This window comes from Bombina bombina, chromosome 6 (genome assembly GCF_027579735.1).
Source record: "Bombina bombina isolate aBomBom1 chromosome 6, aBomBom1.pri, whole genome shotgun sequence".
NCBI lineage: Eukaryota > Metazoa > Chordata > Amphibia > Anura > Bombinatoridae > Bombina > Bombina bombina.
The window spans coordinates 668,340,184-668,368,015 of NC_069504.1; the positions used below are offsets into that span (position 1 = coordinate 668,340,184).

The following is a 27,832-nucleotide window of genomic DNA, read 5'->3' on the forward strand; positions in this document are numbered from 1 at the left end:
ATTCTCTATGCCAGGATGGGGGATGCAGTTGTGGTCGGCCTGGATGTTCCTGGAGACACAATGGACTTTAGAGGTAAAATATTATTTTTTTTTTTTGGGTGGTGTTCTTACATTTGTAGGTATATTGTGAATTGAAATTTTTTTATTTATATTTAAGAACAACATGAGGATGTCTGTGGGGAAGAGGAGGTAAATGCACAGGAGGACCAACCTTTTGTCCATGAAACTACGTCTCAGGAACCTCAAGCTTCAACTTCCCAAACAAATAGAGATCGAGAAGAAAGCGCATGTAAGCAATATAAAAAATAAATTATATGTGTATATCATATCGTTAGTTTGTCAGAGGCTTTTCAAAAAAGTGCTGTTGAGATAGAAAGATGGATAACACAGGAGGGAAGAGAGATAGAAAGGAGGGGATAGAGATAGAAGGTGAGAGAGATAGAGATGTCAAAAGAGAGGTGTGGGTGATGGAGAGAAAAAGAAAATGGTAAATAGAGAGAAAAAAGAGACTTTGCAGTATTTGGAGATCGAGATCGCAAAACATAGGGTTAGAGGGGTGGGTGATGTATAGAGCTATGGGTGTGACTACTGTAATACCATAAATTGCCCTTTTGAATGGGCATAATTAAAAAGCAATATTAAGCACAAATAAATAACCAAACAAAATATATATTCTTAACATAATTATATAAATATAATGAACCTTTTATCGGAATTTAATTTGTAATCAAGCAGACAATGTTTGTATGGGTATTGAAATTCTTCGATGTTTAAAATATTTTTGACTGAACGCATGTGTACATTGAAATCACAAAAATTGAAAATATAGTTTGTTAACCCTTTTATTTCTCAGCAGGTGTTAGAGCATTGCTTCAAACAATGCAAGATAGTTCAATTGCATTATATGATGGTATGTATGTAAATGGTAAATTTTAAAGGTTAGATATGGTTGTTTTTATTTTATTTAATTTGTTTTTTAATTTTATTTTTGTTTTTGAAGAAGAACAGGTCGAATTGACACTGCAACCACTAGTCGAGGACACCATCAATCAAGACGATGATGATGATGATGAGACACAAATACATGGTCACACACAGGAGGGACCAACACCACCTGATTTAAATACACCTGCTGCAAGTCCAATGGTCAACGAATCTGACATTGATGAAACAGCAGAAGAAGTCAGACAACCTCCAATCACAGAGCGAACAAATGACATACAGGCACTGACAGATATGGCATCCTCATTTAGACAGGAACAAAGTGCTTTTTTTAAGGAACTCATTGAATTACAGAAACAAAGGAACAATATTCTAAAACGTGATTCAGAAATAAAAAGTGAATATTATAAAAAAAAAATAGAAATTATGAATAGGAGATCTCAGAATTGATACACAGAATCCAAAAAATGAAGTGTATATATTTTCTGCTTTTTAAAATTTTGTTGTGATTTACATTTATTTTTGCTTTGTTTGTTTTAAAGTTTGTATTATTCATATTTATATATAGTTTGTTTTGGTTATATTTTCATTAAAGATATTTATCCCTTAATAAAAGAAACATTTTTGATAAATAAGCAAAAGTTTTATTTTTTCAAATGGGTGGAGTTAACTTCAATATCAAAGAATTGTGTACATTTCTTATAAAATAATTAAAACTCGGGGTGATGACATGTATTCTGAAAAAAAAAAAAGAAATATTAGTAATTCAAATACATAAAATTTAATAGAATAATACACAGTTCTAAATAGTTTGCAATATTACTTACATGAAAAATATCTTTCAATAATTTCCAATCTATTTTGTACACCTGCCCTTGTAGTGTGTCTGCCTATAATTTCTTGAGGGATATAAGTGTCATCTGTGGGATCATTGGGACACTCCTCCTCTAAATTGCCTTGGGAAATTGCAATGTTGTGCAACATGCATGCAACTAGAATTATATCATTACATTTTTCAGGCGAATATTGAAGTGCTCCTCCAGACCTATCCAAAACTCTGAAACGCATTTTTAAAACCCCAAAAGTTCTTTCGATAGCACTTCTTGTGCTACGGTGGGATTCATTAAATTTAATTTCTCCTCTGGTATGTGGCATTGGGACAGGTGTCAACAGCCAAGTTCGGCACGGATAACCACTATCACCTATTTTTTCAAAAGAAAAATTGATTAGAGATTATAAATAATTTAAACATTACAATTAATCATAATTCTTATATATATTAATGACATGTATAAAGTGCAAATCAGAAAAAAACTTACAAAAAATACAGAGAACTGATTGCATTATAATTAGATTATATGGAAATAAGTTCATATTTACCTAATAGCCAACCGTGTGGCATGTTGCCCTGTTCAAAAGCAGAAAATAGTGCAGATTGTTTTAGGATGTGGAAATCATGACATGATCCAGGAAACCCAGATCGAACAGCCCAAATTCTAAGGTTTGCATCACACACAGCCTGTATGTTTAGGGAATGAAAGCTTTTCCTGTTCCTATATTGCTCCTCCCTTAGGGATGGTGGTCTAAGAGCAATATGGGTGCAATCTATAGCACCAAGAACATTGGGCATACCGGCTACTTGGTAAAAGTTGGACTTCACTGTATGCCATTCATGCACATTCCTAGGAACATAAATAAATGTAGAAAGATGTTTTAGAATTGCTTTTAAAACAATTGTTAAATGGCGGCAAAATGAAGGCTGACTCATGCCCACAACATCACTGGATACAGCCTGAAAAGATCCGGTTGCCAAAAAATGTAAAACTGCGAATAATTTCAGAAGTCCAGGTATTGCCCTTGTTCTTCTGGTTCGGGGATCAATGTCATTTTTAATCAGAGAATATAGATTCAAAATGCTTTCTCGGTTTATCCTGAATTTGCGCTTAATTTCACGATCGGATAATGCCTCAAGTCCACAACGGGGCAAAAACAATCGAGGAACTCTTTGCCGTCTCCGGAACATATTTCCATCATTTTCTTGATTTTCATGGGACTGAGCAAGAGAAATAGCGGCCAAAATACAAAAAAACTCCATCTTCTATGAATAAAATTTGGGAGTAAATTGTAAGTTCTCCTACTTGGTTATGGAGTATTTTCACGGTCGGATTTATAGGAGAATTATAGGTTCTCCTTTGGCGCAAAATAATGATAAATATGATTTTCGGCGATTTGTTGGGAGTATTTCTAAAAATACGACTGAAATCCATTGTTTTTTGGCTGTATTTGGCGCACCTGTGCGCCTTGGCGAGAGCGAAAAACTGGTCGTATTTTTAGGTCGTATTACAGCTTATTTTGGGCGTAAAATGTGTTGATAAATAGGAGAATAAATCCGACAGAGTAATTATAGGCGCAAAAGTAGGAGAATTATGATGATAAATAGAGCCCTTGGAAATAGAAATCTTAATAAAAAATAAAAAGACTGCAACTAAAATTTGTCAAGAAAGACCATTAGGTGCCTGTTTATTACAGATACTATATGTATGTTTTATGTATATATACACAGTATATATATATATATATATATATATATACACACACACTATATATATATATATATATATATATATATATACACACACACACACACACTGCAGTTTATATATATATATATATATATACATACAGTATATATACAGTATATGTTTGTGTGTGTAGAAAATGTGTACATATACAGCTCTGTAAAAAATTAAGAGACCCTAAGGTGCACCCTAAGGCCCTAAGGTAGCACGGGACTCTGATCAGGCCCAGATGCCACAACCTCCTAGGAAATTTCCCGATATACAGTTGGGCCAGTCCTGCTGGCCGCATGTAACCGGTTCGCGGGCAGGTACTTTGAAATGCCTGGTTTAAATAAATTATATTAAGGTTATCTTTAAAAATTAAAATGTTAAGAATATTAAGACAGTCTTGTTCTACAAGAAGTGACAGACAAAAGTATTTGAATGTTTAGCTATACTTGGAATATATACAGTATATACCTGTATGTATATATATATATATATATATATATATATATATATATATACATACATACATACATACATACACACCGGTATATATATATATATATATATATATATATATATATATATATACGGTATATACATATATATATATATATATATATATATATATAGGGTATATACATATATATATATATATATATATATATATATATAATATAGATAAATGTTAAAGGTACAGAATCTGCAAGCATTCATCTTCATTTTAAAAAGTCCAAATTTATTCAGCAAAAATTAAAAGGATTGGTAAAGACCAATATTACACAGCTTCAAGCAGCAAAAACGCCTAACATGTTTCGGCCGTAGCCTTAATCATAGACATAATTAAAACCATGTGTGCCATTAAAATGTATACCCTAAGCTGGTTTATAATTGGTTATCTGAAATACCTGTACACAAACTACCTTGATCCTACCTCCTCTTATTAATTAACCCTGTGCGTACCAAATGATACATTTCACTTTACTCACTTTCAATAAATTTAAGCTTAATTTGTTACTTGCTATGTCAAAATTAAATTAAATAAACTTTTATGCTCTTCAACGATCATACATATTGAAACAGGCAAAATAAAGACAAGCATTTCTTTTGTAACAGATTTGAAACTATTTGTGCACATATAGGGTTCTAGGTATTTTTAACAGACATCATGTGTGATCCCTTATATTTTGTATGTATTGTTCATATGTAATATACAATACAGATGAATTTTGAAAACATATTAAATACATTGTGAATGCTCTTATAACTTATACTAGCACATAGATTCAATTTTACTTTTTCTTGTTATTGTTGTGCTCTGTGTTGTGTTACTTACAAGCATCATCAATCAAGCTTGTCACTGATGCGGATATAATATCAACAAAGTAACACAACACAGAGCACAACAATAACAAGATTGCCCGAGCGGAACCCTGTGCTTCAGGCGCCGAGATTCCGATGACACTGAATGGGGAGGACTTCCGGTAGGAGGGGCTAGGTGCACAGTCGCGTGTGGAGAACGCTGTCTGTACCTGGAGGCCTGAGGCAATATCGAGAAGCTGAGTGCCTATAGGCGGGTGAAACTAATCCCGTCCAGGATTCGCAAAGGCCAAAACGGAGATCGGAGGCTACCGGCAGCTGGCCTGATCCAGGCTGAGAGAACTCGCTGAGGAGGCAGCTGTCTGATCACCGGGAGGTACACGCCAGCCGCGGGGACCCACGAAGGGAGTGGTGAGCGGCAGTAGCGGTGAGAGCGCCCAGGCATCAGGATCCCGCCCCTGGGGAAAAACAGCAAGGTGACAAGACAACCGAGTCACCGGCACAGAAGGTCCCACGGGAACCGGAGTGTAAATATTCACTGTGCCTACCGTCAAGTCCCTATTATAAAAGGGAAACTAAGGAGATGAGAGCTTGCGGCTCCTGAGAGCGACAGAGGCTGAAACCACTCCACGACTAAGATAAGTGAAAACCTATTAACTGTTAGTTTGCTTTTGGATCCTGCTGCTGTGTTTCTTGGGTCGGCTTGGAAACTTGGGCAGAGAGAGGGGGGGGAGGGCCAGGTGTATACCCACAGTTAAAGCATTAAGGGGTTCCTGCGAGAGTAGGACCTGGCAATTGCTGTCTTTCCCCCCCCCCCTGACCCTTTGCTACCCATAGTGAAAGACTTTATACAACATCCTTAAGAAACTAGGGATTAAGCAAAGCAGAGACTGCTGCTGGGATAAGCATTAAAAACACTACATAAGTAAAGAATTGCCAGAGAAGAACCGGGCAAAAGGCCTAAAGATACACCTAAGGACTTTAAAAGAACCTTAAAATTTTAAGGACTTTAAGAGAACTCTGCAATATAGATACTGAGGACTCACTGATTAACTGTAGTAATGCATATATTCTATCTGTGGCAGTGCTGATGAGTATTACTGATAATGATGGCATGACTTAGAGAATAACTGAAGTACTGTGTATAGTTCACATATGACATGGTTGCTGATCAATAGTGATATTGATAGGGAGATTAATGATAAGATACTAAAGTAGAACCTGCTATTAAGTTAGGTGGATAAATGTGAGATAAAACCTCGAAAATATATGTGAATTTACCATAGCAAAAAGGCTTTTGCATTTGTAAGAATACATGTGGATCCCCAGACATAGGAGTGGTCAAATTATTATATAAGGTGATTTATATTAAATCCTGCACCGCGGGAGGGTGAGCAAAGTATACCTGGAGTGCGGGAAGGTTTAAATTTACTGCTCAGTTGGAGATAAGACTACAAGGGGAATCTGTAGTAAAATAACGGAGAGGTTAAAGGATATAATATCAAAAAGACCTGATAGATACATACTGTGAGTATTATCCCTGTATTGAGGTTTTAAGAAAGAGTAACCTTATACACTTTAAACACACATGAGGAAAGTAGAGTTAGATTACACTAACACTAGAAATAGTGTACACACGGGTTAAATTAAACTTGTCGTTTTTTTTTTTTTTTTTTTTTTTTTTTACCAAGAGGGTCTGTGAATAATTAAAGCACTTAAGGTGAGGATGTCACTGTGAGATAGGAAAGTGCACTTCTTTCTTTTTCTTGTCTCTTAAAAAGAGAGGAAAAGGAAGAACTAGGGGAAAGGGAGAGAGAAGAGAATAGTTAAAAGTTTGCGAGTCACTAGTAAATATAATCACTATAATTTTGTTACTCAATTTTAGAAGTATATATGGAAAAATATTTAAATAAAAGTAAAACTACCTCACCAAATATGTCCTCTAGAAACAAAAATCAGGAAAGAAAGGGGAGTAGAATTTCACTAGAACCCCATGGGGGAGCAATTGAAACAAGCCTTAGCCAGAATTCGAATAATGAAGAGTTAATAAAACAGTTGGACGCATTATTTACGCCTAAATTTGAGATGATACAAAATAATATTTCTACACTAACATTAGAGATCAAACAGTTTGCAAATAGACTAAACAATGTAGAGCAAAGAATCTCAGACATTGAAGATGGGGCTATACAGAGGGAACAGGCTTTTCATACTATGTCCACTCAAATTGAAAGTTTGAAAAATAAAATAGAGGACATAGAAAATAGAGCCAGGAGAAACAACTTACGCCTCATTGGCTTAACGGAAGAAATACAAGAAAAAGATCTTAAAAAATTTGTTGAAGTAGAACTAATGGGACTATTAAAGATTAGAGCAGAAGATCACGATATAGTGATTGAACGAATTCACAGAATAGGCCCAGAGAGGAATGAGGAAGGGAGAAATAAAGGGAACAGACCGATTATTATGAAAGTACTAAATTTCCAAGGAAAGATCCAAATTATGAATGCTTATAGAAAGGCAAATGGCGAAATTAATTATAAAGGAAAGAAAATTCTACTATTTAATGATTTTTCATATGAAACATCAAATAAAAGGCGCACATTAGCTCCGATTTGTACGAAATTGATCCAGGAGGGATATAGAGCTAGACTCCTGTACCCAGCTAGACTTAGCATTCAAACTAGGCAAGGAAACAAAATTTTTACTGACAGTGAGGAAGTTAATAAATTCTTAGAAAATAATAAAGACAGTCTGGAGAAATAGGAAGATTATTGTAGGTCTAATAGGTTTTCATAGTGAAATAATGGCTATAAATTCAAATAGCCTGAGGGTGTGTTTTTACTGGGGGGTTACAGTTAAAGTTATTTTAAGGAAACTCAAATGTATAAGAATTAAAATATGGGATTTATGTGGGTTTTTTTTTTTGTTTTTTTTTTTTTTTTTGTGTTTTTTTTTTTGTTTTTTTTTTTTTTTTTTTCTTTTTTTCCTTTCCTTTCTCCCCCTCCCACTCTCTCTCCCTCTCCCTGCTATGCGGACTTCTTCCCCTCTCCTTAGTTCCCAGCTTTTTTGTCCTTACCTTAAGTAAAATGGAAATATGAGTTTGAAAATCGTTTCATGGAACGTAGATGGAATTACATCACCCATCAAACGTAAAGCCATCCTGAGGTATGCAAAAAAGCTGGGAACTCAAATACTACTCTTACAGGAGACTCATTTGAAGGGAGAAGAGGCGGCTAAATTAAAAGGAGGATGGGTTAAGGAGGTCATATTCACCTCAGGATATCAAAGGAAGAAAGGAGTAGCTATATTATTTAGTAAAAACTTAGAATACAAAATAGATAATTTAAGCCGAGATGAGGAAGGCAGATACATTATAATGGAAGTGGTAGTAGAGGAAAAAAAAATTGTTATATGTAACGTATATGGCCCAAACGAGGAAGATATAAGATTCTGGCAGATACTGAGGGACAAACTACTTAAATATTCTGGCAACACATTAATCATAGGAGGAGATTTTAATATTGCCCCAAATAGTATACTAGATAGATGCAGAGATAGTACAACGCAAACAGGGGAGAAGACACTGGACAAAACAACAATAGCTAAGAGAAAGAGAGAATCTAACATAATAAAGAAATTTCAGCAAGACCTAAAAATTTTAGACGGCTTTAGAGTTATACATCCAGAAGACAGGGAGTATACATGTTGTTCAAAATCTAAAAAAACCTTATCTAGGATAGATTATTTTTTGGTCTCAGAGAAATCACTTGACGCAATACAAGAAATATATATAGATATGATTACAATCTCAGATCATGCCCCTATTGTAATTGTGATGAATCTTAAGAAGAAGGATAGGAAAAGTAACCAATTCTTTTTTCCGAAATACTTGATAAAAAACACTAGATTTGTAAATTTTTTAAAAGAGAAGTGGGCTGATTATAAACGATTTAATGAAGGCTTTTTAGACAAAACTCATATATTCTGGAATGCGGCTAAAGCAGTGCTTAGAGGGGAGATTACAACATACCTAATACGATTAAGGAAAAAAATGAATTTACAAAGACAACAGGTAACTAACTGTTTAATCAACAAATATTCTAACTATATACAGGAAAAAAATATAGCCAACTGGCAGAAATATTTACAGGCTAAAAAAAATAGAGATGACTATCTATTACAAAATGAAATCAAAGAGAATATAAAAACTTGTACACAGTTTTACAGATATGGGAATAAGGTAGGCAGCTTCTTAGCCCGTATAGATAAAAATCATAAGACTAAAAACTTTATAACTAAAATTAAACATAAAGACCAAATATGGACAAACACCGAAGACATACAAAAAGCATTCCTTGAGTATTTCTCAGAATTATACTCAACACAACCCATAAATCTAGATAAAAAGGAAAAATTCTGGGCTTCACTAACAAATCCTCGTTTGGAGAGCAGTCAGCTAAATGATATTAATAAACCCATTACAGAAATAGAAATAAGTCAGATAATTAAAGCAATGGCGAATAATAAAGCAGCAGGCCCAGATGGCATGCCATCTGAGTTTTATAAAATTTTGAACGATGAAATAACCCCAACGCTAACTATCCTAATGAATAAATTTTGGAATGGTCAGTTAAAACCATTAGCAGACTTCAATGAGTCTACAATAATTGTAATACCTAAACCAGGAAAGGACCCACAGTTGATTGATTCTTATAGGCCCATCTCACTTTTGAACATGGACTATAAGATATTAACCAGTATATTAGCTAAAAGGATACAAGGGTCACTTGATACTATAATACACTCTGATCAAACAGGATTTATGAAGGGAAGATCCTCAAACACTAATTTGAGGAAGGTCTTCTTAACAATTATAGACCACTGGTATAAGAATAAATATAACAAGAAACTAAATAAAGAAGATATTGCAATAATATCACTGGATGCAAGCAAAGCCTTCGATTCAGTTACATGGGACCATCTTGTCACTGCTCTTAAAAAATTTGGGTACGAAGGGGAATGCCTTAACACAATTGAGATGCTGTATAGGGAGTCCAGGGCAGCAATTGTTATAAATAACAATAAAACATCTTATTTCCCTCTTCTAAGAGGGACAAGACAGGGATGCCCCCTGTCCCCCCTAATTTTCAATCTAGCCCTAGAACCTTTACTGATCGCCCTGAGGGATAAGATTCAAGGGATAGAGGTAGGAGGTAAAAATGTGCAATTAGCTGTATATGCTGATGATCTTTTGGTATTTTCTAGAAAGTCTTGTCAGAGCTTCAATCAAATTTGTCAAATTATAGAAAACTTTGGTTCCTTTTCAGGGTATAATATTAATAGAAACAAATCTGAAGTTCTGTGGTTACAAAAAAACCAGACATCAGAAGATAAGATCTTCAGGGAAGTAAGTAAACATATTACCTATCTGGGGATTAAGATCTCCAATAACCCTATGGAATGGTATTCTTTAAATATTTGTAATGGTGCAAGACAATTTTCTGAAACCCTTAAAAGATGGAAATCTCTCCCACTCTCTATCTCCGGCAAAATAAACCTGTTAAAGATGATTGCACTTCCAAGGCTGCTATATTTGTTTCAGAATATACCCTTCTTAATTAAAAAACAGGAGATTAAGATAATTAATTCTGCGATCAAAGATTATATATGGATGGGTAAGAAACCCAGGATTAGTTATCAAAAACTAGTCCTTAAAAAAGAATACCTAGGCTTAGGACTCCCTAATATTGAAATGTATAACTTAGTGGCAGTTACGAAGATTGCCTTAGACTGGCTCTTGGAGAGTAATCATTTTTCCATCTTAGACATAGAAAATGGCTTAATAAAACCGTTCTGTCTAAAAAATGTTCTTACACAGAGAAATGTAATGGCGCTAACTCTCTTAGGAACAATGAATAAAGTTTATGAATGGAGGATAAATGAAAAGAAATGACACACTAATATATACCACCTATAAAATGGAATAGCCAAAGGGTAATAGGGATTACCCAAGAATATGGAGTCAAATCTATGAGCAATATATAAAAAAACTTATAAATATATATATATGTATATTACCACCTCCAGATGAAGTAATGTAAAAACCCACTTGAGACCTCTGCTGCTTGTTTGCCAAATGTATCCTTCGTACCGCTTGTAGTAGAGCAGGAACTTTCCAACTGAAAGAAAAAAGCGCAAACAGGACTCAAGTGCAATAATAAACACAGTGACACCAGCGCTCTAAAATTTCACACTTACAATGTTTATTATTAAAAACAGCATTTCAAAACATCAAAACACGACTTTCGTCCTCAATATTCAAAATTTCAGAAAACACTCGCCCTTCTGTGATAATACAGTTCGTTTTCCGTGTCCGCCGGAACTTAGAAAGTTTTAGGGGGAGGTTTGCTGTGCAAAATCCGGAAGCCCTGTGAGCGTATTCCTCTTAGGACTAGGGACTACGGATCCTCAGAAAGGTCACAACTCCTCTGCAAATACACCAACGCGTTTCATCTGCTATCGTGCAGACTTCCTCAGGGAGAATAATAGGTATCGTGATACCGGTTAGCCTTGAAACCTTTCAATATAAACCCTCCATTATTAACCTATTGGTTAAATGTCTTTCTGTTCAAAACACCGCCGGATACCTCAGGGTCCTAAAACCCCAAATTCTAAGGCACTTATAAAGAAAGTCTCAATAATTAAAGTACATGCTGGTAAATTCATATCACGGCAAAATACATGTTTCATATATAGCGAATGAACAATTGATCCACATTTTAAAAATTTTTATATATGTCTATAGTCAACATATACTACTGTTGGTAAAAAATACTTGATAACTATGCCCTATATATACTTTGAACTGAATTATAACTTTAAAAGAAAACATCCAAAAGTATGAATTTCCATTAAGATACATTTAACATAATTCATATGATTTTTTTAAAAAACAGACAGAAGCATGAACATTATACAATCCTAAATATTCATCACCAGGAAAAGATTACAAAGAATTCATTTCTCACAATAAGATCAGGAGTAATTGTTCCCTGATAAAAATGAATTAAAAATCGATTAAAAATGAGGAAAAATACGGGAAGAATTTTTTAATATTTAGATAAACTCAAAAAATAATAATAATGACTTCTAAATTGATATATATATATACATACATATATATATATATATACATATACATATATCTAAGAATGAATAAAAGACCCCAAGGAACTATTAAAATTCTAAAAGATTAAAAAATTAAAAATTTAATGATTTACATGAAATCTAAACAAAAACAACATAAAAGCAGCAATATCAATATCTATGTTTAATCCTTTTGGCTGCAAACATTTTAATTTCTGGATCCAGATCAAATCAATGACCTGTATTTTAAGAGACCTTGAGTCATTTTATTTTAAGAGACCTTGACTCAAGGTCTCTTAAAATACAGGTCATTGATTTGATACCAAGTAGCTGTAGTAATAGATTAATAAGCTTAAGGAAACAGGAAACTTTCTGGATCCAGAAATTAAAATGTTTGCAGCCAAAAGGATTAAACATAGATATTGATATTGCTGCTTTTATGTAGTTTTTGTTTAGATTTCATGTAAATCATTAAATTTTTAATTTTTTAATCTTTTAGAATTTTAATAGTTCCTTGGGGTCTTTTATTCATTCTTAGATATATGTATATGTATATATATATATATATGTATGTATATATATATATCAATTTAGAAGTCATTATTATTATTTTTTGAGTTTATCTAAATATTAAAAAATTCTTCCCGTATTTTTCCTCATTTTTAATCGATTTTTAATTCATTTTTATCAGGGAACAATTACTCCTGATCTTATTGTGAGAAATGAATTCTTTGTAATCTTTTCCTGGTGATGAATATTTAGGATTGTATAATGTTCATGCTTCTGTCTGTTTTTTAAAAAAATCATATGAATTATGTTAAATGTATCTTAATGGAAATTCATACTTTTGGATGTTTTCTTTTAAAGTTATAATTCAGTTCAAAGTATATATAGGGCATAGTTATCAAGTATTTTTTACCAACAGTAGTATATGTTGACTATAGACATATATAAAATTTTTTAAAATGTGGATCAATTGTTCATTCGCTATATATGAAACATGTATTTTGCCGTGATATGAATTTACCAGCATGTACTTTAATTATTGAGACTTTCTTTATAAGTGCCTTAGAATTTGGGGTTTTAGGACCCTGAGGTATCCGGCGGTGTTTTGAACAGAAAGACATTTAACCAATAGGTTAATAATGGAGGGTTTATATTGAAAGGTTTCAAGGCTAACCGGTATCACGATACCTATTATTCTCCCTGAGGAAGTCTGCACGATAGCAGATGAAACGCGTTGGTGTATTTGCAGAGGAGTTGTGACCTTTCTGAGGATCCGTAGTCCCTAGTCCTAAGAGGAATACGCTCACAGGGCTTCCGGATTTTGCACAGCAAACCTCCCCCTAAAACTTTCTAAGTTCCGGCGGACACGGAAAACGAACTGTATTATCACAGAAGGGCGAGTGTTTTCTGAAATTTTGAATATTGAGGACGAAAGTCGTGTTTTGATGTTTTGAAATGCTGTTTTTAATAATAAACATTGTAAGTGTGAAATTTTAGAGCGCTGGTGTCACTGTGTTTATTATTGCACTTGAGTCCTGTTTGCGCTTTTTTCTTTCAGTTGGAAAGTTCCTAAAAAATGTTCTTCACTTAGAAATTAAAAATCTTCCAGACTATGTTAAAAAAATAGATTTCTTCAAAGATACAATAGTGGCTTGGCATAGGACATGTAAATTTCTAGGCCTAAAGCCCTTCGCAACTAAATTTTTGTCTATAGAGGAAAATCCAGGGTTTAAACAGGGTCTTCCTTCGGGAATCTTCACACGCTGGAGAGAAAAGGGATTATCTAAACCTATACAATTAGTTAAAATTAATCAAGAGGCAATGACGGTTGAAGAATTTGAAGTAATTAAGAATAGATATAGTTTGGCAGATAGACACTTCTTCTCATTCCTGCAAGTCAGACACTACTGTTTGAAACTAATTCAACTGCAGGGGAATAACTGGGAGCTTACAGCACTAATCCCGGTTATTAATTTAATCAAACAGGGTAAATACTCTATCTCACTTCTCTATAACATAATAAATAATAGAAATCACAAACAATATATTGAATTAGGGGTCGCAAAATGGAGAGATGTATTTTTCAAGAATCTCAGTACACAGATAATGGTGAAAAGTGTAGCGAGGGTAGAAGAGGCATCGCTAGCTATCCCTATGAGGGAGCAACACACTAAGATAATGTGGATGGTATATATTACTCCTGAGAAAATCGCCAAGTGGGGAGGCACCGGAGAGGGAGCATTATGTATAAAATGTAGGCAACCAAGTACAAACTTGCTACATAGTTTCTGGTCATGCCCAAGAATACAAAAATTATGGGGGGAAATAAACTATTGGCTAGGTAACATATATGAGACCCAAATCAGGCTACAAGCAGATCAGGTCATTTTTTTCCACTATAACAAAGAACATTTAATGTGTAGAAAATTTATAACATTAGTGATTTTAATAACAAGGAATCTCATATTAAAAGGGTGGAAGAAAGATAAAACTCCAACCCTAATAGCGATTAAGGAAAATACTCACCACCAATTCTTGATAGAACTTCAAGATACTTTGTTCCATATAGAAACTAATATCGCCCGTTTTTTTGATAAATGGGGAAGGTGGGTTAAAACCCAAGACTTAGAAGAACAGAAGCGAATAATTAAAAAGTTTGATAATACAGTATACATAGAAAACTGTAGACTTAGAGGAGAATGGTTATTTGAATAAAGATGGCCGGCCTATGGGGAGAGGGGGGGAGATGGGAGGGGTATATTAATTTCCTTTTTTTTTTTTTTTTTTTTTTTTTTTTTTTTTTCTTCTTTTTGGGTGTGGGGGAAATATACCTGACTGAATAAGAGTTAAGTTAAAAACTATATACGCCATATTGAAAGGTTGATAAGAGTAATTATGTACTCATGTGACCGAAAGTGAGTTTGAATATTTTCTTCTTTTGTGTTGTTGCTCTCGCTTCTTATGTATTGTTAATTAAAAATGGAAAGGAGTGATGAGATTAGTAACATAGCTTGGAAGGTAAAACTCGACATTATATTAAGACAAAAATGTTATCTGAACTGATGAAACTAGTGTAATACGCATGCAGATAAATATGTATAACATTTTGCTGGATTTGTTGTGCTGAAACAACTTAATGTCTTTTTTTTTCTCTTCCTTTTTCTGTATTTGATACAAAATATCAATAAAACTTCTTTCAAAAAAAAAAAAAAAAAAAAATAACAAGATTGCCCAAGAGACTTATCGTCTCCATCTTGAACGAGGGGACGTTTAGAAATTTGTTTAAGCACTTTAGGTCCAGAATCGGGCAAAAAGTTCCCTCCTTCTTTGGAAAAAGGTTTGAATAGCATCCCAAGCCTTTTTCTGCGATAGGTACCGGGACAATGACCCCTAAGGAGGACAGATCCCGCGTGCACCCCATAAAGGCTTCCCTCTTTTCTGGTCTGGAAGACAGGCTTGAGAGGAGAAATCTGCCCTTGGGTGAATGAGACTTGAAACCTATCTTGTATCCCTGAGCTATGACCTCCAGGATCCATGGCTCCTGCACATCCCTGAACCAAGCTTCTGAAAAGAGCAACAGTCTGACCCCTACACAATCCAGCGCCGGATCGGGGGCCGTCCCTTCATGCCGATTTAGTCTCGGCGGGCTTCTTGCTCTGTTTGGATTTGTTCCAGGACTGAGCCAGATTTCAAGTACTCTTGGTTTGCTCAGGCTTAGCTGAGGGCTGCTGTCGTTGGGATTTATCCCTGTTACGAAAGGCAAAGAATGACTGAGGGATGGGGGAAATGGGAGAAGTACTTAAGCCTTTGGCTGGGGTGTCTTTGCCTCCTCCTGGTGGCCAGGTTCAGTATTTCACAACAGTAAGGAATGATGCCGTGGACTATCCTTATTTTAAGAAGGAAAAACACTTTTCGATTTAAAAGGTATAAATATGAGTGAAATACTTTAATATATTTTACATGTGTTTTGTTATGCATATATTCAAGCCTTGACACTTTACTTAAGGTCTCCAAGAGCACTACATTTTCCAGTGTAACACAGTTCTCACTTGTAATATGAGCTATAATAGCGAGCCCTCTGCTATCCATTCAAAGTACAGAATGCGCTAAAAAAAATATCGGCTACGTTACAACTCTCTAGTAAATCTTTAGTGCAGCGTCATGATACGGATAACGTACCCTGCTCTATCGGTTGTGTTCCACTTGTAATCTAGGTCATAGTGTAACTAAAATACAAAACATGTATTAAATCCCACTGTGGTCAATAATAAATTACCTGAGGATACTCAATAGACATCCATTTTATATGAAAGTGCATTATTAGATAAATCTCAGTCTTACAATACATTAACAAGACACATAGACAGCCTAGGATATATATAATAATACTCCACAGCCTATTGGTTTTAGCAGCTTATAAGGTAGATCACTACACTTCTAAAAACATAACCCAGATTATTAAAGTTAATTAGCACAGGGAGCAAATAATCTAGGCCAGCCAGATAAACTTAAAAAGGATGTTAGTTTGGTGAGAAACGTGCAAGTTAGATAATGCCCCAAATATATTAATAAATTCAACATTCTAAGCAGTAAAACTGGCCTGACTGCGGAAGTAAGCAGTTTGCGTCAGAATAGCTCTTACTCTTTACTTTTTGGTGTGACATTAATAAATGTACCATCTGTTCAAATAAAAGGCGTATAAGCATAAAGACAGCATAACACCTCAATATAACTTAATTTTTAAACTGTGGATCGTGGCCTAAATTCACCATGTCCTTAATTAAAAAAAGAGATCTACTCTGAACATAAACAGAACAAACAGGTCAATACACAGTTTCTCTGTAAGATTCATTAAGTGTGATTCTGGCCAAACCAGAACTCCAAACTATGGGTGCAGAGCAGGTCCAATGTCAAAACAGGTCAGCTTAAAAGAAAACCATTCAACTTTGAGGTGTCAGCATTTTAATGTTTATTCAGAATGATTAAATATTTCTTTATTGTACCCGAAGTTGTTTCTACTTAGTATAGCTCAATAAATCTGCCCATTTTGACAATTAATGTTTAGTAAGCCTTGAACCCTATAGTGCTTCTCAGTAAACACAGGCCTTTAGAAATGTTGCTGTAACCTTCAATAAGAGTCTTCTGAGGTTTTAAAAGCTCTGTACGTGATCATATACTCTAGAATAATACTGTGCTGTGTGTCATTAAAAACGGGATTGCATCTGTATTGAATTAACCTCACACATGCAAAGGGCTTACAAATCAAGGACTGCAGTTTGCACACATCCTTAATCAGAGACCATGCATTTCACAAAAGAATCCTTCTCTCTCTGCCACATAAGGGTTAAACACGTGTTTATATGCACCCAGCTGTTCTTTGTTAGGTCAGTGATGACTTGGAAATTGAAAAGTAGTTGTATAGGAACATCGTCCCTTAATTAAAAGGCTGGTTAGCGGAGCACATGGGCCCGCAAAGCCTTACACTGTGCACACATCAGTGGAAACCCCAGGAGGAGGCTCTGCGGGGTGGTTAGAAAGAAAAAGACCAACTCAGTTTGTGTAGTCGTGGGAAGATATCGCAGAACCCGGTTATTTACTCACTTATACAGCAAAGGGAAAATGATCGATGAATAAAAAGATAGAGAGACAGATAAAGAGATAGATGGACAGACAGATCAATTAATGGACAGAGGTATGGACAGGCAGACAGATATATACACCACTCAGGAGATTTGTGCAAATGTACAGTATATAGCATATGGTTAAATAATTGTATACCTTTTTAGTAGGGCTGTGCTGCACCCTACCCTTTTTTAAACACTATGGGCCAGATTGTGAGTGGTACACTAACAGTTATGCGCGAGCAATAAGGGGTTTATCGCAGGTGTTTTCACACGTTGGATGTAACGCGTATTTCAAGTTGAAAGTAAACGCTATTGCTTGAAAGTACAGTTACAATAACACTATCTAATAAATTTTTTTTATTTTTTTTAAAATGCACAAAAAAAAGTTATAAAGGCTCAAAGATATGAGGTCTCAGGTGTTAGAAATATACATATACATGTCTAAAGATAGATATATATGTATTTATATATGTCTATATATGTGTACATATGTATTAATGTATTTATATCTGTATATATGTATTTACACACATATATACACATAGAAACACATAAATACATTTGTACACAGATATAGACATTTATATAAGTGCATTGAAGCCCTTTGCAGTCGAAGCCCTTTGCAGTTATATTTAATTTTAATCTCTCTCTCTCTCTCTCTCTCTCTCTCTCTCTCTCTCTCTCCCCCCCCCCTGTGCGCCTTCACTTGCCGGTCCTCGCGCTGCTTTGTTTCACCCCTGCGCGTGCGATCAGCTGTGCTGCCCAGTCCTCACGCTGCTGTCGGGTGGGTGCGCGTGCGATCAGCTGCAAGTGTTTGTCTGAACTGCGCATGACGGCTTCAGACAAACTCTTGTCTTTTATAATATAGGATATATATATATATATATACACACACCTATATCTAATTATATATATATATATATATATACACACACCTATATCTAATTATATATATATATACACACACCTATATCTAATTATATATATATATATACACACACCTATATCTAATTATATATATATATATATACACACACCTATATCTAATTATATATATATATATACACACACCTATATCTAATTATATATATATATATATATATATATACACACACCTATATCTAATTATATATATATATATATACACACACCTATACCTAATTATATATATATATACACACACCTATATCTAATTATATATATATATATATATATATATATATATATATATACACACACACCTATATCTAATTATATATATATATATATACACACACCTATATCTAATTATATATATATATATATATATATATATATTGTACTAAAATACCATCAGACATATATAGAAATATGTGTTTATGAATAAATAGAACATATTCTGCTATGTGAAGAACATTGGAATGTGAAATATACATATTTTCATGTCGGGTTAGCGCACTTGAGAATATGCAAACGGGTTTGCGAGGGAGTAGGGTGTTAAGTTTTTTCTTCCACTTTTGTTGCTTCATTGACTTTTATAGGGGAATATGTTAACACGTGCGTGATATTCTAACTTTGTCTTCTTGCGCGCATCAGGTTAGCTCGCGAGCTATAACTTTATACTTTGAACTTGTAATACGAGCTGATGCGCGCAAAAAGCTTATTTCTCGCGGAGTTAGCAAGCGAGCAGGAGCGTTAAATACCGATCCACTTGTAATGTGATTCCAAAGCTACCAGGAAAATAGATAAACTAAAACAGGTGTGTGTGTATTTAAGTAAGCACACATGCAAACATACATACTTTCTTCCTTCTATAGTAACATCAGCATGTACGAATATCTAAGGCACAGAAGTATCTATTTAAATCTCGAGATCTGTCAGTGCTAGGAGGAAGTGGAGAGAGATATAGGGAGCAAGGGGGAGAGAGAGTGTTGAATGCTGGTCTTTAAAGGATGTCCTGACTTCCTGTCCTCAGCACAGCTGGATATTTTCTGTGTTTGTGAGATGACCCGTTTGTTAAGTTTTGCCCTTCTCCTTCATAACTACACTTGGCTAGATAAACTGTACTCCCTTCCCTGTGAGTTCCCACTGGGAACAGGTGTAAGTGCGTCTCATGCTTTATTTCTGTTTGATACCTTGCCGTATAATGAACGATTTATCTCTGTTGCACGGCAGGTATGCCTTTTTGTCATGCTTTCGCTAAAAAGAACAAATTTATAATAAAATAGTTCCTAATAAAATAATATGTATAAAAAAACATTCACAGCTGGAGAATGTACACCAATATTTTACAATATTTTTAGCTCACAAACAAAATGAACTGCCTGCATAAATAAAGTCACATGGCTATTTCTATCAATAAACATTTGTCCTCCTATTTATATTTAGCTGTTTGAGTTGCTTCACCAATTTTTAAAGGGATACTAAAGTAAAAAAAATATATATATGATCCAGATAGAGCATAACATTTAAAAAAAACTTTCTAGTTAACATTCATTATCAAAATGTACAAATTATTTTTCTTTTGCATGATGTACCGAGTCCACGGATTCATCCTAACTTGTGGGATATTGTCCTTCCTGACAGGAAGTAGCAAAGAGAGCACCACAGCAGAGTGTCTATATAGCTCCCCCCTTAACTCCACCCCCCCAGTCATTCTCTTTGCTGGCTCTAAGCAGGGCTCAAAAGGCTATGGCGACTTCTCTTTCCTTTTGGCTGAAAAGCATCATCCGTTTGGCTTATGAGACTGCTAGACAGCAGCCTCCTGAAAGGATTACAGCTCATTCTACTAGAGCGGTAGCTTCCACGTGGGCTTTTAAAAATGATGCTTCTGTTGAACAGATTTGTAAGGCTGCGACTTGGTCTTCGCTTCATACCTTTTCAAAATTTTACTAATTTGATACTTTTGCTTCTTCAGAGGCTATTTTTGGGAGAAAGGTTTTGCAAGCAGTGGTGCCTTCCATTTAGGTTCCCGTCTTGTCCCTCCCTTCACCCGTGTCCTAAAGCTTTGGTATTGGTATCCCACAAGTTAGGCTGAATCCGTGGACTCAGTACATCATGCAAAAGAAAACAAAATGTATGCTCACCTGATACATTTCTTTCTTTTGTGATGGACCGAGTCCACGGCCCGCCCTGTCTATTCAAGACAGTATTTTTTTTATGTAAACTTCAGTCACCTCTGCACCTTATAGTTTCTCCTTTTCTTCCTTGGCCTTCGGTCAAATGACTGGGAGGTGGAGTTAAGGGGGGAGCTATATAGACAGCTCTGCTGTGGTGCTCTCTTTGCTACTTCCTGTCAGGAAGGACAATATCCCACAAGTTAGGATGAATCCGTGGACTCGGTATATCACAAAAGAAAGAAATTTATCAGGTAAGCATAAATTTTGTTTTACATCTTCTGAGGCACCGGCTCAACTGAGCATGTGCCACAGTTTACATTGTACAGAGTATACATATATGTGTTTTGTGATTGGTTGATAGCTGGCACATGATACAGAGGGAGGGAAAATGGAACTGATTTCTAAATTTGCCAGAAAAATATCTACTGTTAATTTTAAATTCAAAGTATGTGCTATTGAATTGTCTTTTTATTGACATATTTGTCAATTATGCAATTCTCTTGTTTTTGATAGTCCTTTAAGGTGGCCATACCAATGAAGTATGCATACCACTGTACTGTTTTAAACCTTTATTTTCTCGCTTTAATGTTCCTTCAGCAAGGAATTTCTATCAGTGTCATCAAAGCAAGTTGCATTAATGCTATAGAGATAATCCTAATTGGGGTCCAACTTGCAGCTTGGCAAGTCAGTTTAGTTGTGATCTGTATGATCTGGTTGCATGCTTCTCTATTTAAAATATAATCAAATCTACTGTTACTATATGGAAGCAATAAATGTATCACTTGCTCAATAGTAAGCTATGTTAGAGACAGTGCACTGTAAAATTGTTTTTACCTATGTGTTTCGAATTACTTGTTACACCACCAGAGTATAAAATGTATGAGAAATTGTTCCTTTAGGTTTATTTTTTGTATTCGAAATAGCTTTCAGGGAAATTAGATATCCTTAGTTTATCACTTTCTTTACACACACATACCTCTTTATATTATCTCTGTCTGTATACCAAAGCCCAATATTTATAACAAGTTAAAATTAACGTTTTATTTCTTATCTCTTCTACCTCCCACTGGGAGTGTAATTTCTTCTGCTAGCTATGTTTATTTAACCTATACTTAAGTATAGACTCTTTCAGAATATGTAGGAATAACACAGGAAAAATAATCTATTTAAAATGCCAAAATAAAGTAAAAGGAGCTATTTGTAAACAATTTAATACACCCCAGCAAATATAATGGATCATTGGAAACAAATTAAAGTGCAGAAAATTTTAGGGTAAACTGTCCCATTAAGTGCATTAACACTCAAGTCATTTTAAAATTGGATGTGTTGCGGCATGGGGGACATTGAGTACTTGGGGTCGCTTATTGGGGGGAAATATTAATGGGTGTTAGGGTTTACTTGGAAGACGGTGTTACTTTTAACTTTTTTTTACAGGATGTCCTTGTGGGAAAGTTGCAAAAATAAGCTAAATTTCCATGAAGATTAAATGCTGCCTGAAGAAGAAATACGATGAAGAAAAATGTAGTCATTGGGCTGGGGATTTAGTAAAAAGGGGGTACAGTGGAGATTCTCACTCAGGTTTACTTCAGTTCTGGGACAAAATGGAGGATCATTAAAGGGACTGTAAAGTCAAACTTTTCAGTTGACTTCTTTTATTTAATGTACTTTGTTCTTTTGGTACCATTTATTCAAATACATACCTAGATAGGCTAAGGTGCACCAATACACTGCTGGGAACAGCTGCTGGTTAGTGGCTGCACAAATATGCCTCTTGTCATTGGCTCAGCTGATGTACTCAGCTATTTCCCAGTAGTGCATTGCTGCTTCTTCAACAAAGCAAATCAAGAGAATGAAGCAAATGTGATAACAGAGGTTGGAAAGTTGTTTAAAATTGTCTGTTTTATATGAATAATGCAAGAAAAAACATGAACATTTTGCCTTCCAGATTCTGATATAAAAGGTAAAGGGGACCTGTAGGTTAAACAAAAACACAACTTGTCCAGTATTCTTAAAAGGACATTACGCAACATAAACGTTAATTTATCCTTCATGCAACTGTAAAAAGGAAAACATTGTATGATGTACAACTGCAACAACAACAAAACAAATAGCCATTCGGCATAATCAGTTCAGTGTTTATATTTTAATTCACTGTGATCTCCTTGGTTTTCATCATAATCATGAGATTTTATGAGATTTCACCATACTCTCCCAAGATTTTAGCAGAAACATCCTTAAACCAAGAGGAAAATAAAGTGTCTGTACGTGCCAGATGCATAATTCCTTGTAAGTCCCAGGACAAGCATCCTGATTGGATGCTTAAAGTTTCTCTACAATGGGATGAGGTTACTGAGGAAATTTTGAGGTAAAATATCTTCTTTATTTTGCATAGAGATATTGATGTAATATTTTCTAGTCCCACTTTTAACAGATATGATACATCACTTACAAATGATTAGGATATAGATAACATGTCCATTTAAGGGGAAATTCCGGGCCAAAATTAAAATTCACATAGATGAATTACATTGAAACATATTTGCAATATACATGTATTGGCAGAAATGCTTCTTGTAAAAGTTATTACTGTTTTAGTGTTAACATTTTTCTCTACACATGCATGTGAAGCATAGATAAATATTCTCAGTGCACCATCATTTAAAATATTGCAGCTGCTCAGAGAGCCAGTGGGGCTTGCATCATGTCAGCAATTAACAAATTGAGTCATTAACAGATAGTGCAAGAACCTTAGGCTCTCTGAGCAAGTGCTTTGTTTAAAAAGCTGGTGCATGATACATACTTAAAAACACTTTTAAAACAGCTATAGCTTTTATTTAGAAACATTTTTGCTAACACATGAATATTACAAAAATGCTTCTATTCAAAACTGAAATGCATCAATATGGATTCCAATTATGGATGGAATGTCCCTTTAATTCTGACACCCTTACCTGTGTTTAAATTATGAATGCAAATTATCTTAGAAATAAATACATTAAAACTGCACGCTCATCTAATATAAGTGAGAGTAGGTATACATTTATTTTGACCAAAACATGGTTAAAGGGACATGAAACCCTAATTTTTTCTTTCATGATTTAGAAAGAGCACGCAATTGTAAATAACGTTCCAGTTTACTTCTATTGTCTTATTTGCTTAATTTTCTTGACATCCTGTGTTAAAAATCATATCTAAATAGGCTCAGTAGCTGCTGATTGGTGGCTGAAGATAGATGCCTCGTGTGATTTGCTCACTCATGTGCATTCCTATTTCTTTAACAAAGAATATCTGAAGAATGAAGAAAATTAGATAATAGAAGTAAATTGGAAAGTTGTTTAAAATTGTATTCTCTATCTGAATCATGATAGAAACATTTTGAGTTTCAGGTCCCTTTAAGTCTCGAAAAATCTAATTACATTTTATTAAAATAATTTCAAGATGTAGTGTCTTAAAGGGATAAGAACCTCAAAACATGCATGATTCAGAGAGAGCATGTCATTTTAAGACACTTTTAAATTCACTTCTATTCAAATGTGCTTTTTTCTCTTAGTATCCCTTGTTGAAAAAAAATATACACCTATCCTACGTCTCTTGTGATTGGCTAACTAGATGTGTTCAGCTAGCTGCCAATGTTCCTTTAGCAAAGGAAAACAAGAGAATGAAGCTAATTTGATAATAGAAGTAAATTAGAAAGTTGATTAACATTGTATGTTCTATCTGAAAGACAAAAGAAAATTTTAGGGTTTTCTTTCCCTTTAAAAAGTGTTCTTAGAATACCAAATCTGTGTAGAACATCTACTCCTGAGAATATTCCAGACCTTGACTTTTCTAATTAAGATTTTTTTACAGTTGTGATTAGTATAGTCAAAATCACTCAGACATGGATAAAAACAGACTCATTTGAAAAATGAAATTCTCATTCCAAGACTGTGGGAAAAAGCACCGATAAAATGAAAAAATTACACTAAGGAATTTGGAATGTTTTAGACAAATATACTACTAGGAAAATGTTATGACTGTAGAAAAATTAACAGGTTGGTCCTACTAGGAAACATGATCTAGAAGGGTCTTGTTTGTGAAACTTAGGTATAAAATATTGACTTTATTAAGGACTTTCCATTTAAGGTAAAAAAGTGTATAATGGCTAAAAGAGGTGAAGTAAAAGAGTGTAGTAAAAACAAATAAAATTACACACATTGGCAAAATATAACCTACTAATATGCAGATGAAGAAACTTGGTCCACAGTTTCAACCAGCATCTCAGGACTTTATTATCTCTCTGTTTGTGGGTTACTGGGAATAACTGGGCCTGAATTCACTTGCATTCTGGGTCAGAAATGCCAGATGTCTGGGTATCTAGTTACCCTATGAGTAAGGATTTGGATACCTTAATTTGTATGATTGTGATCCACCCATAAATAAGACAACATAAAGGCAATGTAATCCAATATCTATATAGAAATAAACATTTTATAGCTCATATTTTATATATGTACTTATTGTTATTGTTTATAAGGAATTGACATATTAAACATAGACAGACAAGGTTACATTGCCTCCAAGAAACTAGGATCATAGAAATTGATAAAAACTGATGCTTCTGATTTACCATGTTGAGAAGAAGGTTTCAGCTGGACATCTATCATGTGTGTGGTGCCTAAGGGGGCAGGAACCTCAAGATTTTCTGCATTCTTTATATGAATGCCATTATGTGTCTTATTTTTTTCCTGAAGGCTCTGAAGCACATAGAACAAAGCCTGATTAGATAGATAGATAGATAGATAGATTAGATATAGAGATAGATTATAGATAGATAGATTTAAGTTGTAGAACCACCTTTATATATATATATATATATATATATATATATATATATGATAGACAAGCCAATTAAATATCTTATTGATTTTGATAATGTACTACCATCATGTTATAGAAATTAATATAAATTAAAGGGTGATCACAAACACTGAACAATTAGAAAAAATGATGTGAATAAATAACAATGTGCTCTAGTCCTTAAAACAGTTTAATTTCCCTTTAAAGTACATGACATCCCTTTAAAATGGTATTGCCAATAAGACAAGTTTAACATTAAACCACTTTATTTACAAATAGTGTAATAATAGAGCAGACACTTGTTATGGTAGGGGTGTTCAAAATATTATGTACACATTTTTCAGAACTGTAAACAGATACTAAATACTGCTCAGCTGCTAAATAATGTTCAGAGGCTAAATACTGCGCAGATGCAAAATACTGCGCAGATGCTAAATAATGCTCAGATGCTAAATACTGCGCAGATGCAAAATACTACGCAGATGCTAAATAATGTTCAGAGGCTAAATACTGCGCAGATGCTAAATACTGCTCAGATGCTAAATAAAAGCTTCTGTTAGTCAAGTACATCATCACTTTTATACAGTTTCCATCAAATCTACAAAAAGCATAAAAGTTTCTTTGTCTATTTAAACAAATAATAGGACCAAGAGGCACTACAAAGCCATTTTGTACACTACAGGCTGTGTGTGGCCTAGTACTGGGGAGGCCAAAAAATATAGTGCAGCCCACAAACAAAGCTATACACAGCACCCAGCCACTCAACATGATCCATCGCTCCTCCTGACTTCAGTATTGCCTAAATCCAACATACATTTTACCAGTTTTTTAAGGACGAGAAGACTTACCATTTATCAAGCCATTTATTTGTGCACAGTACCTGGAGCTATTTGTAGTTCTGGAATGTGTGAGTAGGTCTTAAACACACCCGCCATCATAAGTGTCTGCTATATTATCACCCTATGGGCTTGTTTCCATTGATCCGCGATTGTGTTCTTGGGAGGTCACAAAATGAAAAAACTAATGTTGGAAGCTATTACGCTTTTCGACAGTTTCCAATGGTGCATTTTCCATCATTACCATCAGCTGGACCCCGGCTGCCGAACTGAAATTACACATCTCATAGAAAATAATAGAAGTCAAAAAGCACAAAATTACACCCGGTTTCGTTTGAACATGCAAAAATGTAAAACACTGTTGGTAGCTGTCAATAAAATCTCAAACATTACAGCATACTGAACTAGGTGTAAAAGAGGAACAATAAGCTACTTGAGACTTAGTTCCCATTGATATATTAACATTTACAAACAATACAAGTGTTTCAATTTATACATTTATTGTTATATGTAATATTTATTGCTGGTTCAGGTATAGGACTAGTTGGAGTTATGTTCCTATTTAAATATCAATATGTATTTACATAATTTTAACTCTGCCTAGGGCAGAAAAAAATATTACATATATCAATACATTTTAAAACTGAATAAAAACTCTACTCTAGAGGCAATCACAGGAAGAAGCACAAGCATTAAACATAGCTTTTATAGTGTTAGGTTGGGTTATCATTACCAACAAACTTGTTAAAGGGACAGTATACACCAAAATTGTTATTGTTTAAAAAGATAGATAACGCCCTTTACTACCCATTCCCCAGCTTTGCACAACCAACATTGTTATATTAACATACTTTATAACATTTTAATCTCTAAATTTCTGTCTGTTTCCAAGCCACTACAGACAGCCTCTTATCACATGCTTTTTTATTAGCTTTTCATGACATTGTGCTCACTCCTGTGGAGTTGTACAGGAGACGGCACTAATTGGCTAAAATGAAAGTCAATAGATATTAAATAAATAGCCATGTGATAAGGGGGCTGTCAGAAGATGCTTAGATACAAGGTTACCACAGAGGTTAAAAGTATATTAATATAACAGTGTTGGCTGTGGAAAACTGGGAATGGGTAATAAAGAGATTATCTATCTTTTCAAATAATAAACATTTTGGAGTAGACTGTACCTTTAAGGTGCAATTTTCAAGAAATCCGACATCGAATAGAACTTACAACTACACGAAAAGACCGACTGCACGCACTGCGCAAAATATTTAAATGGAAATCTGGTACTAAAATGGAGCCGTAACCTTCTTTTAGCTGTTGGCAAATTCGATAGCATATGGCTATATTTTTAAGGACTGGGTTTTTTTTTTCTTTCAGGCAAATGAACAGAAGCATTGATGGCAAGATAACCCATTTAAATAGGGAGCATATCTCTCCTTATTGCCACTATTTTA

At 34.5% G+C, this 27,832-nt stretch overlaps 1 protein-coding gene and 2 long non-coding RNA genes across 3 annotated transcripts in view; 1 reads left to right on the forward strand and 2 right to left on the reverse strand.

The window, feature by feature from the left end:
* Positions 1 to 22,386, forward strand: part of LOC128663428 (uncharacterized) — a 109,197-nt gene extending 86,811 nt beyond the window's left edge. The window contains exon 4 of the long non-coding RNA XR_008402866.1: positions 22,138 to 22,386. This is a non-coding gene — a long non-coding RNA (uncharacterized LOC128663428). The remainder of the gene's footprint in view (positions 1 to 22,137) is intronic.
* ADGRA2 (adhesion G protein-coupled receptor A2) overlaps positions 1 to 27,832 on the reverse strand; it is a 415,622-nt gene that overhangs the window by 320,644 nt on the left and 67,146 nt on the right. The window lies entirely within an intron of this gene.
* LOC128663427 (uncharacterized) lies at positions 1,564 to 3,443 on the reverse strand. The gene is made up of 2 exons (XR_008402865.1): positions 1,770 to 3,443; positions 1,564 to 1,679 (listed from the first exon to the last, which is right to left on the reverse strand). It is a non-coding gene; the product is annotated as an uncharacterized LOC128663427 (long non-coding RNA).